The sequence below is a fragment of the Anneissia japonica genome, unplaced genomic scaffold (genome assembly GCF_011630105.1).
Source record: "Anneissia japonica isolate Jap-2015-1 unplaced genomic scaffold, ASM1163010v1 scaffold426_len1935630_cov189, whole genome shotgun sequence".
Lineage (NCBI taxonomy): Eukaryota > Metazoa > Echinodermata > Crinoidea > Comatulida > Comatulidae > Anneissia > Anneissia japonica.
The window spans coordinates 1,762,666-1,775,372 of record NW_022713172.1 but is presented as its reverse complement, the minus strand read 5'-3'; the positions used below and the strand labels follow the sequence as shown (position 1 = coordinate 1,775,372).

Below are 12,707 nucleotides of genomic sequence, written 5' to 3'. Positions count from 1 at the left end.
GTGCGCGGTGCAGTACTGGGTAATAAAACATATACAAGCGTTAGTTGGCGTCCTACACTAGCTGCGTAGAGCGTATCGTTTTTTTACGCTCCCAATGAGCGTTGTTGGCTCTCTTGTTCTATTTATACTCTTTGATATTTCTCACGACGGCTTAAGACTGTCCCCGACGATAAATCGGGTCGGGCTGCGTCGGCCGACGCTGTCTGAGTTGGCCTTTAGAGACCAAAGCAGCTAAAGACCATGGGATCCATAGTCCCAAAAGAGTGGTCTTTAATTGGAGGGAGAGTTGTATTCTATTTTGATTAGATGTTTGTGTTGGTAAATATAATTTGTAATTCAACTTCATGCTCCTGTGTTTTATATTTTGATATTTTTCTATTAACTACTAGTAATTACACCATAAATATGTCGCTCAGTTAGCTTATATACAATTGTTTAGTAGCCCTATTAATACTATTATATGACGGAAAGAGTAACAAAAGAGAATGGATCGAAGATAGAGTAAAAAAACAGCAACAAGGTTGTCATAATGGAGTCATTGTTGGCAAATGCATTTAATATCCATAAATGTAATTGCATTTTAACACCTTAGCTGCAGTGAATACCTGCGTGTATACACTGCTGACATTTGGGATGTGACAGCGGGTATAAACTAGTAAAGTAAATTACTGAACAACTATTTAAACAGATATCATCCATAACAACTGACACAAATACGTCTTTGTTAATTGAAAGCTTCTTTTATTCAATTTTGCCAACAAGAACTTTGGAAGACTATCAATTTTCCACCAAAAACAACAAAGATGACAGATTTTTTAAACAGTAACAAAATAGGTTGTTGTATTTTCTTGAAAATAAAACCTTAAGTTTGTTAAAATGTAACAAAAAACATTTTTCTTGTAATTACACATTTAAATTAAATAAAAGTAACAGAACACTTTTTATCTTTACCAATTATGGGTTCATTAAACTCAATTTTTATATAAACAACTTTAAAAGAAATTTTTTTAAAACAAATTTAAAATCAATTTTTTTAAAAAGAAATTTTCAAAATAATATACATATCACCTTTCAAACTTAAAAAACGCTATTTTAATTAAGACGCCATTGCACATTCTCATTAAAACCATAAATTTGAGTTGCGTGCGAATTATACTGCAAACATATTAAAATTAACATTAATTTCAAGTAAACTATTAACAATAAAGGAGTACACACAATGTTGATGCTTGTGAAATGCATGAATCTAATACAAGGGATGGGACATGAATGCAGGAATATGAATTGTTAAAGAATATAGATAAGAAGTGATGGGAGAAGAAACCAAATGTGTAGGAAGGGGTGCTGAAGAAAGGAGATGGAGAGGGAAGGAACTCTGGGTTAAAATAATTTGTGAATTGCTATGTTTTTTTAACGCTGCATTCACATTGCACACGGAACACAGTTGTTCGGGTTAAGTACGTATGCGTTCGATTGCTTCGAACCAACCAAGTTTGTTGCTGATTTGTCCAAGATTTCAGGATACAAATGGCTCTCAGATCCATCGGTCCGGATCTGGACTCCGGATTGAAAATCATACAAATTTGATGTGAACGTTCCTATTCTTTACAACTGATCCAATTTTTCATGATTTTTTCTCCAGACCGGAATCCGGGCTTGATGTGAACGTAGCTTTATCCAGACGTGGGAAATTCTTCCTTGAACCCTGCTGGCACTTCTACTAAGAAGGTGGGAAACTAGATTGAAGGGGCTGGGATAGGGATCAACTGTCAAAATGTTTGTCGATTTTTATAAAAATGTGTATGTGAAAGACAACATGAAAGACTAGAATTACAAAATTTCAATTCCAAATTGGTCAAGACATCAACACTCTAAAATAAGATGTATCGGTACAAACACAAGGCACTTCAAGTAATTGATACCATGAGCTATTGCTATCTCTTGCGATCAGAACATGCTTAATTAACTCCAGGAAGCTTCATTTATAACAGTCAAAATAAGAAACTGATTACTGTAATTGTATAAATCCTTATTTATCACTATTATTATCAAAACAGCATATTGTACAGCAGAAAAAGATCATTATTTACAAATCAGAATTCAGTTCTTATAATAAAACATTAGTTATTACTATTATTACATTTCTTAAAGCATGCCACCTACAGTATTGAACATTTTACATTGAGCATACTTTGTGATTATCAGATTCGCAACCTTAGAATTTATTCATATAGTATATCTTTCATCAGATAAAAAATGCAATGATGATGATAAATAACATTAAGAACAACTGGAAGTAACGATCCAACTCTAACATGTTGTAATACTTGAACAATATAACAATAATATTAGCTCGGAGGTTATTACTGTATAATTAAAACGGCTTAATATACAAAAACTTCATAAAATTGTAGGCACATTTAACAATATTAGCATTATTATTATTATTAATTATAATATAATAATAATAATAAGGTTAATATATTAATAATAAAATAATCATTACCAACAATTGTAAAGTAAATATACCAAAACCAGTTAAAGTTCTTTGAACAGTTACAGTATTAATAATATTGTAGTTACCACAATAATAAGCATAATAATAAATCATTACAAAACTAATAATAAAATTAATAATATACATATAATAATTAACATTCTATTAATAATTATTATTAAAACATAATTATGATATATACAGTATTATCATTAATGTTATTAGTAACATTAGTTAATGTTATTAGTATCATTAGTATTAGTATTATCATTAATGTTATTAGTATTATTTTATATTATTATCATCACAACAAAAATAATCTGCAATTTTCAAACAATTATACAAATGTTTACAAAACTACAACACCTCCAGTGAATAAATGCAAATTGAGCATCAAATACAATGCAGGGTGCAGCACACAGAATACCAATGTTGACGGATCAGCTTGACGCCTGTAAATATTCCTAACAATTTTTCAATAAATAATTTAAGAATTTAGGTGTATAGTTCAGTTCATCCAGGTTGGATTCTGTAAGTTGGCTAGTGATGTTTTTTATACTTAGGCTGTGAATGCAATAATTATAGGCCATTGCTACAGTATACAATGGTTTAAATCAGCTGGCTACTGTAGATATTTCAGCCTGCTACACAGAGGTTATTGAAATGATTATCAATATGGATTCCTGTGTGAACGTTGACAAGTAATTTAAAAAAGGAGGGCGCTTTGCAGAAGTGCCTATACCATTATTGTGCCCAAGTTTAACAGCTTTGTTTTTCTTCATATTTTCATTGTACTCATCAGCAAGTAACACACATTATAATAGACTTGGGCAATAAAAGAAAATTGTAATTTTTAGTATTTCAATACAATGGTCTAATACAGTGGTGACTATAAGACCATCTAAGAAACAAACCTGGCTATTATTGACTAATTAAAACTACCTCCTTAACTACACTTTTAAGACCATTTTACAGCACTCTTCTCCCCAGAAACAACAATATCAAAATGATTGGTATAGATACAAAAAAGAAATCTCTATATCGACAGTCATAATTATTTCATAGCAACAATGTCTTGCATACAGACTTCAAGTAATAAAAAGGTTAACTGCATGAATAATAAAAAATATATACTGTACAATATTATGACTAACAGAGAAAGAGGGCACTTTGAGTCACTGTATTAAAAATCCTACTTCTAAAGCTGACAACTGAGACCTTGTTGAAAAGGCACTATTCTCTAATGTATCTAAATCTATATCAAGGCATTACCAATTCATTTGAAAAGACTGATAAAATGTAAAATTTTGAAGAACCTTCCTATGCATAGATAGCTTACTACCAGTACAACACTTTTTCTGATTTTTATTATTATTATTATTATTAATTTTTTCCTGGTTTAATTTAATTAATTTGCTTATGTTAAAGATCAAGTTTAATTTTTATACTTATGTTTTAATTGTATGTACTGAGGGTCCCAATTGATCAGCTCAGGCTGGATGGACCACCCTCACAAAATATTGTTAAAATAAAATAAATAAATAAATAAAAGTAACACACAATACTGAATATTTAATTAAGATACCCCAACATTTGTCAATTAAAACAAGTAAAACAATTATGTAGTACAAATTTAATAAAATATGCATATCATTGAGCTTAAATACAGAATAATAAGGTGGATAATACTTCTTTTTGAAGTACTGAACCATTTTGGTTTGAATGGGAATTTGATTTCAAGGTACAGTACATTTTAACAACCAGCAAACATTTCCACTACACTCACTGTTAATTTCAAAATGTGTCAATTTCCTAATTAGTAACAATGCCTATACTTGCCTAAAATTCCGCAGCGGAAGGAAGGCAGTGGAAGCGCACATTAAATCTGTACAGTACATGGAGGAATTATTAACAGTTAGTCGATGCCTGTCATGTCACAGGGTATTGTACAGGATTGTATACAGAGGGGTATGTTGGGGAACAGGAACAGAGCATACTTATTATGAATATAGTACCAATACAATGATTTTGCAAATTTTCATGCTCAGATCCTCCTCCCCACGAGATCCGCCACTGGCAAGATCTATCCTACAGTAGTAAGAATTTGTTTTTATAATCAATCGGCTATTGATTGACCTTGGCCTATGAAATGGGTGTGGTACTCCTAGTACAGAACTGGGAATTCCAAGTGCTTCAAAACTAACTGTCTTTTGCACTATAAAAATGTTATTTATTATTATTATTATCATCATCATTATTATGCTCTAGATTACATTAAACATGTTTCAAAAAGAATAGTTTGAAAAATGCTTTTGTTGTGCATTTGAAATTGGAGGCGCTTTGTAAAATTTGGATATTATCCCAAAAAAAAAAAAAACAACTGCAGTTGTATGCAAATTATTTGCACAATCCGAAGTTTGGTTTTGAATTTCTGATCTTTGAACTTTATTGTCAAAATCAAAGAGAAACCTAAAATCCTGGAGTGAATCCTGCCACCACTGACTGTAACAATATCATTAAACAATAGAAGGATGAAATATTGTCATACAGAGGTACCTGTATTATACAAATTTACTGGAGTGATAACTCCAATGCAAAGCTTTCTCCTGCAAAATGTCATGGTTTCAAAGAGTTGTAACTAAATTTACTACATTGCACATTTGAATGGTGTATTTCCATATTCAAACTTATGGGTGCACACAATGTCAATTTTTAATTAAAAAGAATTATGACATTTTCATACATGCGCAATTCTGAGCGACAAAAAAGCTTACTCTAGCCAATTCTGGATGGTGATGTTCTTGTTCAAAAACGCATTTTGGCGATATGAGACAAAATGCTCATTTTACCAAGTCTAGTTAGCACTCTAATTCGTTATCTCTATGGATACTATGTGCCATTTGAGAGTATGAAATACAAGAGATTAGATGAAAATACCAAACCCATAAAATATCGTCAATGAGGTCATGGTAAGTATAGTAGCAGTACACAGGAAGGCCAATAGAGAGAAATTTGAATCTAAATGCACTTTACATTGATCAGTGTATAAATATATATACTACAAAATTTAATGACAAGTACCAACAAGTCGTTGTATTCATTAATAAAATTATCATTGCATAATAAAACATTACGAATGTTTATTTATTTTATGAGAAGAGAATTTACAGTTATGTATAAAGCCATTACCATCCCTCTGATTGAAGTAAATACAAAATCAATAAATAAATTATTTTATTTTAACTGGCCAACATACAGTATACCAATAATTCTATAAAAATAATTTGAATATAAATAAATGGGAAGGTTGAAAACCTCAAACTGTGTAATTTGACCTCATACAGTACTGTACAAGAAATATTATGGACTTAAACCATCAAATAACCATTATCGTAAAATAGAAATCTTTTCAATTACAAATGAAAGGCATGGGTTTTACTGCAATTTCAGTTATTTACTTGAAACAGCATTGAGAATATTATTAAGGCACTTGGCACAAGGATACAGACAATTGATGTTCAAGGTATTCAATGACATCACTGGCTTGTGTTATACATCTTGCTGCCTCTTGAACTATATATACAGATGGCGTACCAAATCCAACACAGGACAGACGGATCACAGTCCATTGTCTTGAAAACATTTAAAATATCTTCTGCTCACGTCAATGTCGGTTCTCAGATTGATCTTTTGAGTAATGCTCCCTCACTGAAAATTCTTTTTTTATAACAATAATCTTAATAATTTTATTATGGGCCTGGGTGAAATATATTCAATAAATTGATTCCGATTTATTTTTTAATAAAAATCAGAATATGTCATTATTTTGTGACACCATATTTGCAGAAACCTCAAATTTACGATTTAGATTCTTTTTAGAGTCTTGTAAAACCAGGCATTTTTCTGCTTTCATTATTCAGCCTCGTCGCAAAGAAACAATAGCTGACGATGCTCAGTACAAGTATCAACGATGGCCAGAACATACTGTGGAACACCATCATACGACTGACACTTTGATTAATTATAACCTCACCACCTGTGTTGGGATTGTAGAAACAAGCGTATGAACTGCCCTCCTTGTATTTTTCAGCGAAAGCAGAGGCTTCAAAGTTAGGATCGCTTCCTACATATTGGTAAGAGTCGCACAGCGGGTAGGAACACTGAAATGTAAAGAAAATTAACATATAGTAACATTGGCTTTAAACACAAAATGAAATTATGTAAGATGCCAAGGCAATTACAATACTTGCATGAAAAACAAAGTAGAGTACAAAACAAAACTGAAATTTTTGGAAAGGAAAAGCATACATTAATAATTTGCCAATACAGTACAGTAATTATGAATGGATAAATGAATGAAAATAGAAATGAAAATTACAGCAATATGGGAAAAAATTATGAAGAAATGTATGAATAAAGAATGAATACAAAAGGATGAAGGAAGAAATGATGAGTATGGAGGAAAGTATATGAAGGAATGAAACTGAAAAGAAATTAATAAAATACAAGAAATAACAAACATTACTTTGCCAATAATCCATGTAATTTATTGATATCATACAGTATCAAATTTATCTATATCCAACATATTTATGATATTTATATTTGTGTATCAAGCATTTGGTATTTTGTTTATTGGGACGTTATATGTCTATTGTCTTCTGTGTTATGGATAATTTTTTGTACTGGTAATCATATACAGTACAATAAAATAATCAATAGTTGATCACATAATGGAATGGCTAATTGTTGGGAGGTACACAATCACAGGTACCCTCACAATGCTGACTGAAGTCCACAATATATTGGAATTTAATCAATCAATACCAAATTCCGGTTTGTACATGTTTGAATTGCAACACATTATATTGCATCATATTGGCCTCCATTTATATAAAAACCTACAGTAGTTTCACAATACTTTCACTATAATAAAAATTTATTAGTGGCATAAGGTTACAGAAAACAGAATGACAATTCTACACACAAAGCTTGCACTGTGTTTGGCAGTACTCTGGGTCTAATAGAATCAAAGTCAAAGTTACAATGAACACAATGGACAGTATTCCTGATGATGACATAATTAATGTTGAAATATTGAATCCCAACACGATAGATGTATTTCAATACTTGTGGAATAAGAATTATAATTTCTTATCTGAGATTAATCAGTGGAACTTTTGGATGGTATATTCCATTATATAGTATTATATACCTACAGTAAAATCTAATTTAAAAATACAGTTAATTAAAAAACAAGTTTTTCTCACCCCACCCTCTCCCATCCCTTTTCAACTGGCTATTTTTCAAAACTCTAGAGTGGCATTACTCCACAACTAATTGGCCATTCAGTTACTGATTCCCAACTGTGTTTACTGTACAGGTACGGTACTGTTAATAAACTGTGTAACAGTAAACTGTCATTTTCTCAGAGCATCAAGTAGTAATATTAATTAAGGACTTTGAACCTTATTATTAAATAAATGAATCTTTACAAATGATAAATGAACAGTTTGTCACCAAACCCGAGACTTAAAGGGGAAATCAATAGAAATAATGCAATGTACTAACAACATAAACTCCTCTAACAATGGACTGAAACTTATGCCACTGGGAAGCTGATGAGGTAGAATTGGAGACAATAGTTGGGCAGCCAGCTGGGCTAGATTCTGGTGGAACAAACAAAAGATGTGTGGACTTCTGAACATATGCCTTTTCATGCCTGTTCATGGTACAGTTGATCAGGTTAATGAAATAATTATAATTAAGGTTTAGTAATATTAATGAAGCCAATCAACACTACAGTAATATTACCTAGATTGCTTTTTAGGAATAAGAAGAAACTCTCTTCCAGAAACTAATTAATTCTTGTTTCAAAATATCAGGGTACAACTCATCTTGTACAATAACATGATTTACTAACGAGGGAATAATAGTCACAAAAGTGGCAATACAGTATAATGACAACAAAAGTAGCAACAATAATAAATGCAAAAATAAACTTAATAATTTTTTTTTTAAATATTTAAGTAATATATTTTTGTAGTAGGTCTACTAGACTATCACATGTCTACTAGACTATCACATTACTACTATTTTGTTCATTTACCTTTTTTTTTAAAGAATGTATTATATAGTTAGATTAATTCAAAAAGTGATATTGCAGGATTTGAACACAGGACCCTGGGTTGGAAGACAAGTACCTTAAAATCCAAGCACCCATCCCTTGCAATAATTAGTGAGTAGGATAACAAAAAAAAATCCTACTGATCAACCATTTAAAAAACAAGAAACTCTAAAAATAGAATATGATCTTTCACAAGGCCATATTTGTAGACATCATATTAGAACAATAATATTAACAATATTAACTATAACAATAATTAAAAAATATAAATAATATTTAATAATAATATTATACTAATAATATAATATTAAAAATAACAATTAATATCAATTAAATAATAATAATAAATAGTAAACAATATGAAACAATCAGAAAAAAAAAATTTAACAATGTACATGTAGTTAATACGTTGTTGGAATATGTTGTATTCAGAGCAAAAATACAAATAATTCATTTGGCTATAAAGTGTTATAAATGTACACAGTACCTCTCCAGTATGCCTCAATAATCGAATCGAACCATAAGATAGTTTACCTGAATTAAATTAAATGTATTCTTGCAGGAATCACACAAAGCGTAAATATAACATAAGATCCATTACGATAATGAGTCATAGGTTTGAACAATAATCTTGCATGACTTAACCAACAGATTTCTAGCGAAATTAACACAAAGACATACACAGTAATGGCGAGGCTTTTAGATCTGGCATTGTTTAGTTAGTGTACAGTTACAATGGTATACAATGTCTGCGATCGCCACAAAAACCCCTACAATACAGTAGTAGAAAATGAAATGATCTGACAAAGTACAGTAGTTTGATCAGTTTTAACAACCCAACCTTAAGACAAAATATGAAAAAAAAAATTAAATAAACATATAAAACATGTTTTAGGTGTAAATATATCTGTAATCTAATTATTATAAAATGAAAATATATATCTCTAACCACACACCTGCAAAAGCATTTAAAAAAAATTAAAGTATTTAACTTTTCAGACAATAGGAAGCTGACTACTTAATACAGAAATGGAACTTTAAACTACCGTAATATCAATTATCAAATACAAGAAAATATTTTTCTCACCAAGTTTCAATAATCATTCTATTCTTTTGATACTAAAAGCATATTATGCTCATAGTTTAAGGATTTTTGTAATTAATTTCAGTTCAATCTGTGGTATTTTAGAGTGAGTTGCAATCATGCTTGCTCCTTTTCAAATGGTTTAAATTGAATTTTTGAAGGGTTTTTCAGATTCTAACCAACATCTTTATCACAAACTCCTAAACATCGAAGATGAATTAAAGAAAAATTATCTGTCAATTTAACGTATTTTGGATTTCAGATTGGTTCTTCCCTTATAGGATATGGGTAATTTCCAGGATATGTCAGTATCTCTGTATCAGTATTCTGTATTATTACACACTATTAAGAACATTTTTTTTTTAAATTTCCAAAGGAAGAGAGATCACACTGTGATGATATTTTATAAGTTCTACCAATCATCATTTTCACTTCTTTAATCAGCACCCTTGCTTTCAAAATACATTTTTTTTTTTACAATTCAGTGCAATTTTTTTTGTTATTATTTCTGGTTAAAACAGTTGATAAATGTATACAATATCTAGGAATCCATACAAACATTCACTATTTTACTGTAAGCCTTATATAGTTACCAACCGTCTCGCATCGTGCAGGACGGTCCCGCATTTCAAAGTGATTTTGGATGAAACACGCATTTTGCAGAAACACATGCTTGATCAGAAATTTGTCACGCATTTAGCACAAGTCTATGCGTGATTAACGAATTACCATGAATTCATAGGAAAATGTATTTAAAATTAGAAGAAATTGGTGTTCTTAAAATATAAAAACGGTCATGCAGTACTGTAGCTTGAGTCATTAGAGCTTTCGTTATCTTGTTCGAGGATCAATTTACCAAGAAAATTTCTCTTTCCCCACCAAAACAACACAGCCAACCATGCAATTAGTAGAATCATCTAGTAATCGCGTGCGGTCTTGTGCGTTCCATTATCGCAACCAACCGCTGATTATGTGACTGGAACCCGGCCTTCCAGGGTTCCGCCACTGACCCCCAGGCCCCCCCCCATTCCCACTCAACTGGTATAGTCATGCATTTCATATCTCTCAGGTTGGTAACAAAGGCTTTAACCCTCTAACTGCTGCAGGTAAATACTGATGTGGGCCTTTTTAGGAAGGTTATTTTGAAATAAATGCCAAAACAAAATACTATATTAAAAAGATGTTATTTTGAAATGTGTTTGGGTGGGAAAGAGGTTTGCCTATGTGAAAAAAATTGAAATTGGGCCATATTGGAAATAACCTTTTTCATAAATCTGTAAAAAAAATAGAAATTCTTATGGGATGCTGTTTATTTTTTTCACTGGAATGGTGAAGATACACAAAATGATTAAAAAGAAAATCAATAGTTTGAATTATTTTCATCATTCTATTCAAAAACAGACAAAAATCCATATTTGTCGGCAGAATTGTGAAAAAAAAATTTCCAAAAAATTGCTGTAAGATGAGTTTTTTGCAACAATTAGCCATTACTCCATATAATTCAGTAGAAATCACCACTAGTTCATAGAGGGTGCCTGCAGTATGGGAACAATTTTAAAAAGAATTACATTCATGCCCCAGTAGTAATGTATCCAACGGGTCGATGTCCGTATCAAGAGCATTGCGGGTGTCTCTCAAAAAGTTTCAAAAGTGGTCCGGGGTGGGGAAGGGGGAAAAATCCTCGAAAAATATGGCAATTAAGGGGTTTAAAACATGGGTGGATCCAGAATTTTTCGAAAAGGGGAGGGGCATTCAGATTAGATAAGTGAGCAGATCTTATTTCAATACATAACACTGATATGCATTTAAATTTTAAAATTAGTGGCAAAAAAAGAGGTCATATGCCTGTCAAAGGTTTATTTAATTGATTTTATGGATAAGAGTATACTAATAAATACAATATGTAGAAAATACACATAATTCTTTTACTCCCTGACGAATTGTGGTTTAGTAAAACTGACAACAATGAGAGGTTCTGTTCTGTGCTACTTACATTTGTTTTCATGCCCCAAGTCTTATCGTCCTTGTAAACAATCGCTGAGTGCGATTTACCATCCTCTTCGACACTGACGGTTATCTCTAGGCAAGGGAACCCCGCCACTGCAGGCCCTGGTTCTACACATGTTTCCAAGTTTCCAGCTTCGACACAGCATTTGGCATACTTATACTCCCATTTTACGTTTGTAGTCGTACAGGTTGTTTCCTCGAAAAAATGTATCTTTAGGTAAGGATTTACAATGAATGCTCCGCAAATGCATAAACTTATGATACATCCGAATGCTAACGAAATGAGCAACGTTATACAACATCGAAGCCTTAGCGTTGGTTTTTGGACCTTCACACTAACCACTCTCACTTGGGAATGGACTCCAGGCATATTCGCACTGGTATCAGTTCCTTTGTCGAAACACTCTTTCGTCTCACTGAACTGATACGATCTCTCAGGTAAAATAGCGTTACTAAAATTTCGTTCCTTAAATGTTCATAATACACAAGTACGAGAATGAAAGAAAAAGTAACTATTGATTATGCGTCAATAAAATTGGTGTTTCTGCGGAAAGAGTACGATCACTACCCTCGCTGCTACTCCAAGTACAGCACTAACTGAATAACTGTTAATGTATGTTTCCTTGTTTGTTGTTTTACAAAAATGGTCAAACTCAAATAGAGGGCAGTAAGAACAAATAGAAAAGTACAGTACAGTACAATTAATTGGATGCCCTGCAGTATTTGGATAGGCCTAGATAGTCCGAACAGTACATTTTTTTAGGATATGAATGATAATGTCAAATAAATGTATAAATCAAATGGATAATAATAAGTGCTCAAATATATAAGAACATGATGTTATAGCGAGAGATCGCCGGTTCGATTTCCACCAGAAACCTCTTTTAACAAGCTTTTGTCGATGAACATGTTTGATACAATTTATAACATCATATTCCGATGTATTTAAGCACTGTATTATTATGTATTTGATTTATACCTTATTTTGAATC

General features: G+C 31.6%; 1 long non-coding RNA gene across 1 annotated transcript; it reads right to left on the bottom strand.

The window, feature by feature from the left end:
- Nucleotides 1-718: 718 nt before the first annotated feature.
- Nucleotides 719-12,323, bottom strand: LOC117108362. The gene is made up of 2 exons (XR_004445358.1): nt 11,702-12,323; nt 719-6,657 (listed from the first exon to the last, which is right to left on the bottom strand). It is a non-coding gene; the product is annotated as an uncharacterized LOC117108362 (long non-coding RNA).
- Nucleotides 12,324-12,707: the final 384 nt, after the last annotated feature.